The sequence below is a fragment of the Diceros bicornis genome (assembly GCF_020826845.1).
Source record: "Diceros bicornis minor isolate mBicDic1 chromosome 30 unlocalized genomic scaffold, mDicBic1.mat.cur SUPER_30_unloc_1, whole genome shotgun sequence".
NCBI lineage: Eukaryota > Metazoa > Chordata > Mammalia > Perissodactyla > Rhinocerotidae > Diceros > Diceros bicornis.
Genome location: NW_026690899.1, coordinates 1,311,219 through 1,321,263, shown reverse-complemented (window position 1 = coordinate 1,321,263; position 10,045 = coordinate 1,311,219).

The following is a 10,045-nucleotide window of genomic DNA, read 5'->3' as shown; positions in this document are numbered from 1 at the left end:
TGGGAGGAAATATTATTGGCTATAAAAGTTAAATTACTAAATGGAGGAAGGCAACATTTTGACCCTGCAGTTCTCATCAGAGCTTTTCCGTTTCTTTGGGAGAAGGGTGCATACAAAAGAGATGTGGAGAGCCAGCCCTGATAGCCTAGTGGTGAAAGTTCAGTGCTCACCACTTCGGTGGCCCATGTTGGTTTCCTGGTCATGGAACCACACCATCTCTCTGTGAATTGCCATGCTGTGGTGGTGGCTCACATAGAAGAAATAGAATGATTTACAACTAGGATATACAACTATGTACTACAGTTTTGAGGACAAGAATAAAAGAGCAAGATTGGCAAAAGATGTTAGTTAGCTCAGGACAAATATTTCCCTTCAAAAAAAAAAATAGAAGTGGAGAATGTCGCTGCAAGGCATATACTCACCTATCTCATTGGAAATCACATTCTCTGGGCTGGGAATGCAAGCAAAACAACAGGCAACATTGTTCTCTTGAGGGCTCTTCCTGAATCCCGGACTGCAACTCTCACTGTATGCAGAGTGTGGAGTTTGGAGAAAATCAGATACCACTTGGTAACAGCTGTGACTTTTACCTAATTTTCAAGTAACTAGAGTGTTTTAGAGTATTGGGCCTTAACAAACTTAATCTTGAAATACCTAAATCCAATTCATTGCTTGAACGCCATGCTTATTGTATGATATAAAACACTGGTACACCTCAGAAATATTGTGGGTTTGTTTCCAGAGCACAGCAATAAATCAAATATTGCAATAAAGTGATTCACATCAATTTTTTGATTTCCTAGTGCATAAAGAAGTTATGTTTACACTATACTGTAGTGTACTAAGTGTGCAATAACATTATCTCTAGAAAACATGTACAAAACAATTAAAAAAAAAATTATTCCTGAAAACTACTAACCACTTTCTGAACCTTCAGTAAATTGCAATCTTTTGCTTATGAAGGTCTAGCTTCCATCTTGGATTGTTGGTAAATGAAAAAATTACTTCAGTTGGAAGTGAATTGTTAAATTCCCATATGTGGCCCTTTATGAAGCTATGAGGGGACACAAAACTCCAACAAGATTTTGGTTATTCATGTGTGGTGTAAGTAATTGTGATTAGGTTCAACCCACCTCAGTAATTCCCGTGTCCCATTCAATCACCTCCTCAGATAAAGACAATTCTTGACCACGTGGAGCATGTTGAGAATATTCTCCTACTTTCACCTTAAGTCCAAGACCTTCTGGAAAATTTCAAAAGTTGAGAATGGTTTACTCTGAATCTGATTTTCCTTCATCAGCCAAATTCACTGAGTCACCAGCAGGATTGTTAAATTCTATGTTCCTCAGAAAGGGGTGCAGCTAAAAGAGACACATCATCCTGTGGTGAAGTGGGCCCGGGTGTTAAAGAGAAAAACCCTGAATTGGGGACAGCCTTTCATTGTCTGTAATCCTTGCTTCATAATGTACATTTATTACAAGTATCCAATGAAGTAAAGCAAATGAAATCATATGGAGAACTACAATATCATAATGTTTCTAAAATATCAGTTAGTTTCAAGAGAAAATGTCTAAAGACAAGAATATCAAGATGATAAGTGGTGATAGGATTCAGACAAATCTCGAGTACAAAGTCCAATCTAGCCACCCTCATGCACTCTCTGATATTTCCCAGACCATCAATCTGCAAAATGATGTTAGAAATACCTAAAGTTGTTGCAGAATTAAATGAGATCATTTATGTAAAGTATTCACTATGATGTTCAGCACCAGATAGGCACATAAAGGACAAGTTCTTTTCTTCTTGTCATTGAGGAGCTTCATGGGAGAAGACAGGATATTCCCTATTGAAACGTTAGGCAGGCAGGATATTGTGATCCTTTGTAACACAAAGCATTGATATTGACTCATAGCTCACTTCCTCGTTATCACTAGAACCTTCTTGTAGATGACTTACTACCCAGGACTAGATATACCTCCTAGAGAGTGAAACAAGTATAGAAACTCTTGTGCTTTTCTTGGAGAAAGAATCCTAACTGCTTGGTTTGAGCACCTGTGGAACCATAAGAAAGTCACTTTTAAGAGTGTACATTCTGTTAAGTCGAAGAGAGTTTACCTGTCAGGGACAAAACAACAGACCTTCCCCACTTCGCATTGGCTGCATTTCTGCATGTTGAAGAAGCATCTTGTGAAGGTTCCAGGCCACAACATACACAGCATTTTACATACTGTAACTCCATTCAGTCATGCTTGTGTCAAAAATCTGCCAAGGCAGCCATCCTAAGGAGGCATTAGGTGGACAATTCTCCAGTGTTTTACAGTAAGACTCAGAAATCGTGCAAGGAATAAAGGGAAACCACAACATAGTGAGGTAAATGTCTTCTGGATATTTGGAAGGGTTAACTGTCTGGATAAAATTTTCAAAGCCAGGGACCTCACTACGGTGGTGTGAAAAAATGATAGTCCCATACAATGAGTCAAGGATGAAATCTCTCTCACTGTGGATAAAATCCCACTGTGATGTCGTGACCCAGACTTTCCATATCACTAAATACTCCCAAGTAGAAAAGCTCAAGCTTATGAGAGAGTTGGCATCACCATAAATGATAATCACATTCCCTTCTGTTTCCTATACTTGCAAATCCTATGGCCATGTCCTTGAGCAATATGACATTTCAGTCACAGAAATCATTTCCACAAAGGCTGCACAGATTCCATTCCGGTCCATCTCTCCTCTCAAGTCTGACAGAAACTCAACACCTTTCTTGTCTTCCGAGATGACCAGCCCCACCCAGATCCAACTGAAATGAAGCAGCAAAGAGTCCATGCCAGTGGCTAGAGCTGTGTCCCTGGGGGCCATCTAATAGAGAGATGGAAACTGCTCATCATCATTCAGGGTAAGATCAAAAGGACCATAGGTAAGCTAAAAGGAAAAGACAATTGGAAGCAATATGAGGAAGGGGATTGGCAAAAATCACACTCTCAGTCCTGAAGGCTGTTCAGCAACACCTGGAGTGGTAGAAGGGGACAATTACTCATTTCATTTTCTAATCATTTTGCACTCCCTGAAAGCTTTCTATAAAATAAGATCAGTCAGAGTTCCAGGAAACTGCTTTGTCTCCTTCCCCTTCAACCTTCTCTCTACTCCAAATAAAGGAAATGTCATACTCCATCGAGGTCCTGTAGACGGACACTTTGAGATCATATCCTTTGAGAGATGCACAAACCCAGTCTCCTCCTCTCTTCCTTTTTAAGCCCCTGAGAATGGCACCAAAGGAGATGTTGTTTCATCTCTCCCCATCCCACCCAGTCTTACCTGTGGAAATTTGTACAGTTCCAGCAGTGTTCCAATCTGGGCAGAAATTGCCCAAGTGGTTCCTGTAAGGACCGCTAGAGACTTATACTCTCTCCTGCAGTCGTAATTAGGGATGTCCTTGCCCAACCCTGAGAATCAAATCAGGGAACTCTCCAATGTCCTCCTTTCACTGGGCAGGGCATTATAGAGATCAAATCCCAGAGACATGTTGGGCAAGATATGAGGGTTCCTGTTGATTTCCTCAATGGCAAAAACCAAGGACAGAACATACTGGTAGTTCTTGTACTGAAATCTGCATGGAGGGATAAGGATCCTTAGGGAAAATACTCAAAATGATTTCCCTCAAATGCAATACAATGACTTTATTAAGATAAATTTCCTATTGACTCGAATGTCTGTGGCAACAGGTGGCACTCCTGAAGGCTTAGAATTTATAACTAAAGAAAATAACATGACTCCAGCTGTGGAACGTCCTTACTGAATTCCACACTCATGAAAGAAACTGGTTAAATACACAGAAGAAAGTACAATGAATGGAAAAACAGATCACATTCAGAGTAGACTTGTAAATGGCTCTTTGGTTCAGGATCCAAAATGCTTGTTTATATGAGCACACCATTAAATGCTTCCTAGAAGAGCAACAATATTAGCATGAGATTGGAGAAAGCCCTGGGGAGGAAGAATAATTGCAACTGAAAGATACATGACAAGCATAGACGCATGACATGTGCACGATGAGAATGGTGTAACAGAAGGCTGTCAATCAAATTACCTAACCTCTGTCCCTTCAAACCTGTGCGTCTGCCACCATCAAAACCAGGAAATTAAGGTGAACTTCAGAGATCCAATGAAGGAGGAATCATCAACAGGCAGGAACAATTGAAAGAATCAAGAAGGACTGAAAGGACTAGCAACACTTAAGAATCTAAGAGGGAGAGCGTTGTAAAGTTTAAAAAGCTTCTCATCCATTTCTTATTTTAAAAATATAAAATTAAAATTAATCATTAACATCTTTAACGGTACCTATTCCTGATAGCCCATATTGTCTTCATCTTTTCTACAGAATTTCTAAACACAAGTAACACCTAAGCCAAAGAAATTTCTCTGCATTTCTATTTCCTGGGATTTGTAATAGCATCAAGAATAAAATAGAGCAGTCACTTGTACTTATTTCAATTGTTCTATTATTTGAGGATTGATTAGTACCCTAGTTCATGCTCACTGTTTGTTAATGCTCCCCGTGTCCCTGTGAAGAATAGGTGTTCTTCACTTGTTGGGTATAGGGTTCGATGTGTATCCATTAAATCCAACTTGCTAATTTGTTTTTCCAAACACTCTATTATTAGATATATGTTATTCTTTGTCTCCGAGGAAAGTTTAAATTCTTCACTATGATGTTATATTATGTCTATTTCTCATCTTTCTCTGTCTCCTTCTCCTGTACTTCCTCCTCCTCCTCCGACTTTTTCTTCTTATCTTCTCTTTCTTCTCCTCTTCCTTCTCCTCCTTCTTTTCCTAGTTGAGGCTATATTATCTTCACATGACATCGTGTGTAGTATAACGACTATATCTTCATGCTAAGTTGAACTTATATACCATTGGGGATTAACCACTTAATTCCTAATGATGTTTTTTTCCTCATCTGTTTTATCTCATATTATTATAGCTTCCCTGGGTTGATTTTTGATTGATATTTTCCTAGCATATCTTTATGTCTTCTATTCTGTTTTGAATTTCTAGTTTTCCATGTATTTTAGTTTTCACAAGTCTTGTAAACAAGATACAGCTAAATTTATCATTGTCGCATCCAATTTAACAATCTGTATTTAACTCGAGAATTTATTCCATTTACATTTGTTGTGATTATTTATGTCCTTCTTTTGCTCCCACTATCTATATGTTTTCCTTCTATTTTTTCCACAAGTTTTATGATATTTCCCTTTAAAATTTATTGATTTATACTTGTTTTCCATATTCTATTGTATCTCCTCTATTTGTGTGAGAGTTATATTCTCAACTTCTATTTTACCACCAGCCCACATTGCCTGAAGTGGATATAGTTTCTCATCTCCTGAGAAATTTATAGACCCTTTAACTTTCAGTTTTACCCTCATGACTCACTTGTTTTTGTTGTACAGTACTTTATTTCTCCTTTTACTTTACTCTCTCTCATCATCTCCATATCTAAATTATCTTTCATGTTTTTTAGTTCCTTGTCTTTCTATGCTGCATTCTATTTCCTTCAGAATTCAAATTTGGTTTTCTATTCTTTCTTCTGTTTTAGAACCCATCTATGAAGTTTTAAGACTCAACAGTTATGTATTTTTAATCTCTTAAAGTTCTATAAGGTCCTCTGCCAAATATGTCATATCATTTCCAAAGTCTCCTCTTTGATTTTGTTGTTCCATTTTTTGTTGTTCCATTTTTTATATACAGTTATTTTATATCTTGAAGTTGGTAAGTCTAATAGTGAATGTTTTAGTGTTTAAATCTATGGTTTTATTTTTAATTTTCTTATGTCTTATGACTCTTATCGACAATGGCATGTATTCCTTATTTGTTTGGAGAACTTTGATTATGAGCTCATATTTGTCTGATTTTAATGTGTACAGAGTGTAAGGCTTTAGTTTAGATTCTTTCTTCCAGAGATGAATGCCACTGGGTTCTGCTCACAGTCATGTGAGATGACACCAAGCTAAATGCCTTTTTTTGTGACTCACAACTAATCTGTGAGTCCCAGATTCATTCCCTCAAGTCACTGGTGACTCAAAGACAAATCCTTTCATTAGAGGATCATACTGGCCTTTGACCACTGTGAGAATCCAAATTTGTCTAGTACTTACAATTTCCTTCTTCTGTCCTTTGAGACTTGGCTTACACCATGTGAACTCAAGAATGCAATAACATTATATTTTATGGAAGATAGTGTTATGAGGAGGGAAACCCCTTTGTGGTATCTAGTCCTCTATACTCCTAGTATTTCATTTTTTTGGATACTTCATTGCATTTCTTTCTTTTAATAAAAATTCTTTCTTTAACTTGAAAAGAAAATAAATTTTAAAATCAAACATGTGAGCTTGCGAGTATAGAAATAATTTACACACTATTCAACAAAATAAGTTTGAGATATAGAAAATTTTACAGTAATGTATGTATGGATTAGGTACATTTAACTGAAACTAAGAACCTCTATTTAGAACATATTTAATCAAATTTTAGGAGAAGAATCATTGAGATGCACACTCCAGGAACATTCTGTTTCTGTGAGGTGCACACATAGTACACATATATCTGATCGTCATGTGACAAGCCATGATATGGCGGACTTTAGTTCAACTTACTTCAGTTGTGATATGATCAGTTAAACTCGAAGAAGGGAGAGTGTCCAGAATGTCCAGAAGCCCCATGTGTTTCCAATGTTAGAGCATTAAATACTGAGAACAAGGAAGAATGGTGCAGGTGTTGTATAAGTAAATTGCAGGTGTTGTATAAGTAAATTGCAATGTCTAAAGAGCAGAGAACATCATCCACATTAAACTTATTGCAGATTGTGTCACATTTCTGAAAATAAATCACTCCTTTCAGAAGAAAAATGAAGAATGTTTTTGTGTCAGTTGGGGCCTCCAAATGCTGAGGTGGAGTTAGGAGTACAAGAAGATTATTGTGGCATAACACCTGTGAAAAATCAAAGGATTGGGTAGGGACAGCCTGCACACTCAGATACAGATTTTACTGCCTCTGAAATGAAAAAAATAAGGAATGTTAGGCAGAGGAGCTTTGAATCACAATGTGGAGATGCTAGTCTGCACCCGAGACCTCCTGAATCAGAATTTTTGGGATGTGGTCCAGCAAACCTTCTGTGTTTTAACAAGCCTTCCAGATAATTCAGATCCATAAACAAGTTTGAGGTTGACGGGTTTCAAAAAAAAGCACCGTACCAAAGAAGTGAACACTGAAAAATTAAAACAATTGTCTCAGTACTTTGTGTTAATGCGATTTTTAAAAAATGCAAACCACAAACTACTTTAAAGAATGTGCATAAAATTTAAAACCATCTTGAACCAAGAGCTTAATCTATACTGGATTAGGAGAAAAGAGAGACTGGATTTGGAGAAAAAGAAAAGAAGTAAAATACTAATTAATTTTTCATCTAACATTGAGGAGGCAGTGAGGCAAGACTTCAGATTCTGGGTTCTTCTTATTTCTCAAATTAAAAATATTGTAAAATAGGGGCCACCCTGGTGGCGTAGTGGTTAAGTTTGCACACTCTGCTTTGGTGGTCTAAGGTTCATGGCTTCGGATCCCAGGTGCAGACCTCTGCACCGCTCATCAAGCCATGCTGTGGTGGTGTCCCATATAAAGTAGAGGAAGATGGTCATGGATGTTAGCCCAGGGCCAATTTTCCTCAACAGAAAAAAAAATTCTAAAATAGAATGTGAAAAATATGTATATATCCAACATCGTGGAGAAAAGTTTACTAAGGAAAATTACTTTAAATGGAATAAAAAAAGGAAAAAAGAAAAAAAGCAAAGTACAAAATTTAAAAATAGAACCACAGAGATAATGCTACATATAGCAGTTATACTATACTGAAGTTACTTAAATCACATTTTCAATATTGAATGTTACTCTACATTCCACAAAGACATAGGAAACTAACACTGAACATAGATGCTGAAAGAAAAGTGATTGTCAGTGATATTCCATACACGTGGTCACAAAAGTAAAGCCACAACTAATAGGAAAATTTTATATATGAATGTGTATAATTGTACACATATCTGAAGGCAAAATATTTAGGGACTAAAAGGTGGTTAGCAGGCAAAATGTATATGTTCAATTATAGTATCATATATTTAAAAAAGGATTTTAAAAATATGAAGTAAAGTGAACCTAACTACAACCAAAGTAAGAGTATTCAATTAACTTCTCAGTATTTGTCCAAAAAAAGTCAATATAGGAATCATATATATTGTTAATCTTGATTTATCATTAAATATGTTTGGAGCATACACACACACGTGCCTGCATATAAATATCAAACTTCCTACTCCAAAGCAAAGAAAGCATATTATTATAAAATTAGGTCCTATCCTTGTCCAGCAAGCAATTTCTACATAGCAATCAATTCCTGAAGCCGCCAGAAGTGAGATAGATGGCCAACCACAGAAATTCTGACACAGTAGCTCATCAGAGGAACGGGCAGATTTGAAATCCAGTTCCTTAACCAACTTGAACGCAAAAATGTTCATTAACTGCCAACATATCTTAAACAAATCAGACAATTTTTAACCCAGTAAAGACTCTCATGAATAACTGTTTGGTCAAGCAGGAAATCAAGCCAATGATTAGAAAGGCGTGGTGAGGGTTTGTAATTGGTATTTGAGTGGTGAACACGATGTAATCTATGCAGAAATAGAAGCATAATGATATACACCAAAAATTTATACAATGTTGTAAACCAATGTTACTGCAATAAACAAAAATTAAAAATAAATAAATAAATAAATGAAGGATTAGCAAGGAGCCCTGGAGAGTGAGGAGAGAGAAAGGAAGAAGATAAGAAAAAGGTCTGCTCTGTGAGAAAATATCTGAGCAAGGGAGGGGGGGAAGGAGGGGGAGGAAAGGGGGAGAGAGAATCCCCCTCCGCCCTTACCCTGCAGGTTCTTAGGGCTGGCCAAATCCTTAACAAGACAGGTTGCCTGGAGAAAATCAGACACATCTGAAGAACATGTGCCCATGGGAGAAACCCGGGAAACTGAGTCAATCCACACAATAGCAGAGATTCTCGTCTTGCATCCTCTCCTGAGCTAATGACAAAGGTGCATGTCATGGGTGGGCCTGAGGGATGGGAGAGAGGATGAAGATGATTATTATGCAGAGACACAGATAAAGGTTTGTCCAACCCGTTTCCCCTGCAATGGGGTCAGGTCCAGAAGGGAAGGCATGGAGGTGACCAGGAACCGACATCTCTGTGGTGGGGCTGGCCCGAGGACGGGCGTGGGGCTGATGGCTGGAAGTAGGATGGCTTGTGAGTTGGCACCAGCCAGCGGTGGAGCCAGAGACTCAGAGGTCAGGGATCTCTCTCTCTCTCCCTCTCTCTCTCTCTCTTTCCCACCCTCGGGGACCTGAGGAGAGTTAGGAGGCGCCACCTGCCCACCTCGTCTACCTCTCCCATGGGCCCTTCTTTCTCTGGTCGCTCCGGGAGCCCTGTGGGCTTGGGTTCAACCCCCCACACCCCTGCACAATCCAAGTGCACATGCGCGACCGCTGGGGCCTAGGGCTGTCCTCCAGGGTCGTCAGTGAAGGCCCCGCCCTCCTCCAGGCTCTGACCAGCTGGCGCCACCCTGCTGCAACTGTTCCATTGCCGCCCTTCTTGACTTGGTTTCAGCTGTTGTCTCCCTCCCCTCCCCCACTCCCACTCAGCTTGAAGGCCGCTTCTCTGCCTTGGAAGCATTGCTCTGGCCCTGATGGCCATAGGCGTACTGGGCTTCAAGCTCAAGGCTCTGCCTGGGACAACTGCTACGTGCAGGGGCTCATTTCTTCCTGGAAAGACAAAGCCATGGCCTCACCCCGCGCCTGCACTTTGTGACTGCTGCCAGCCCAGGTGTAGGAAAGGCTCTGTGGAGTCAGAAGTGCCGAGACAGGCAGATGGCACCGCAGAGCTTGGGGGCCAGGACCTAATTGGGCAAGCCTTTCCGGCCACAGGTGCCAGCTTTCTCCCTGGAGT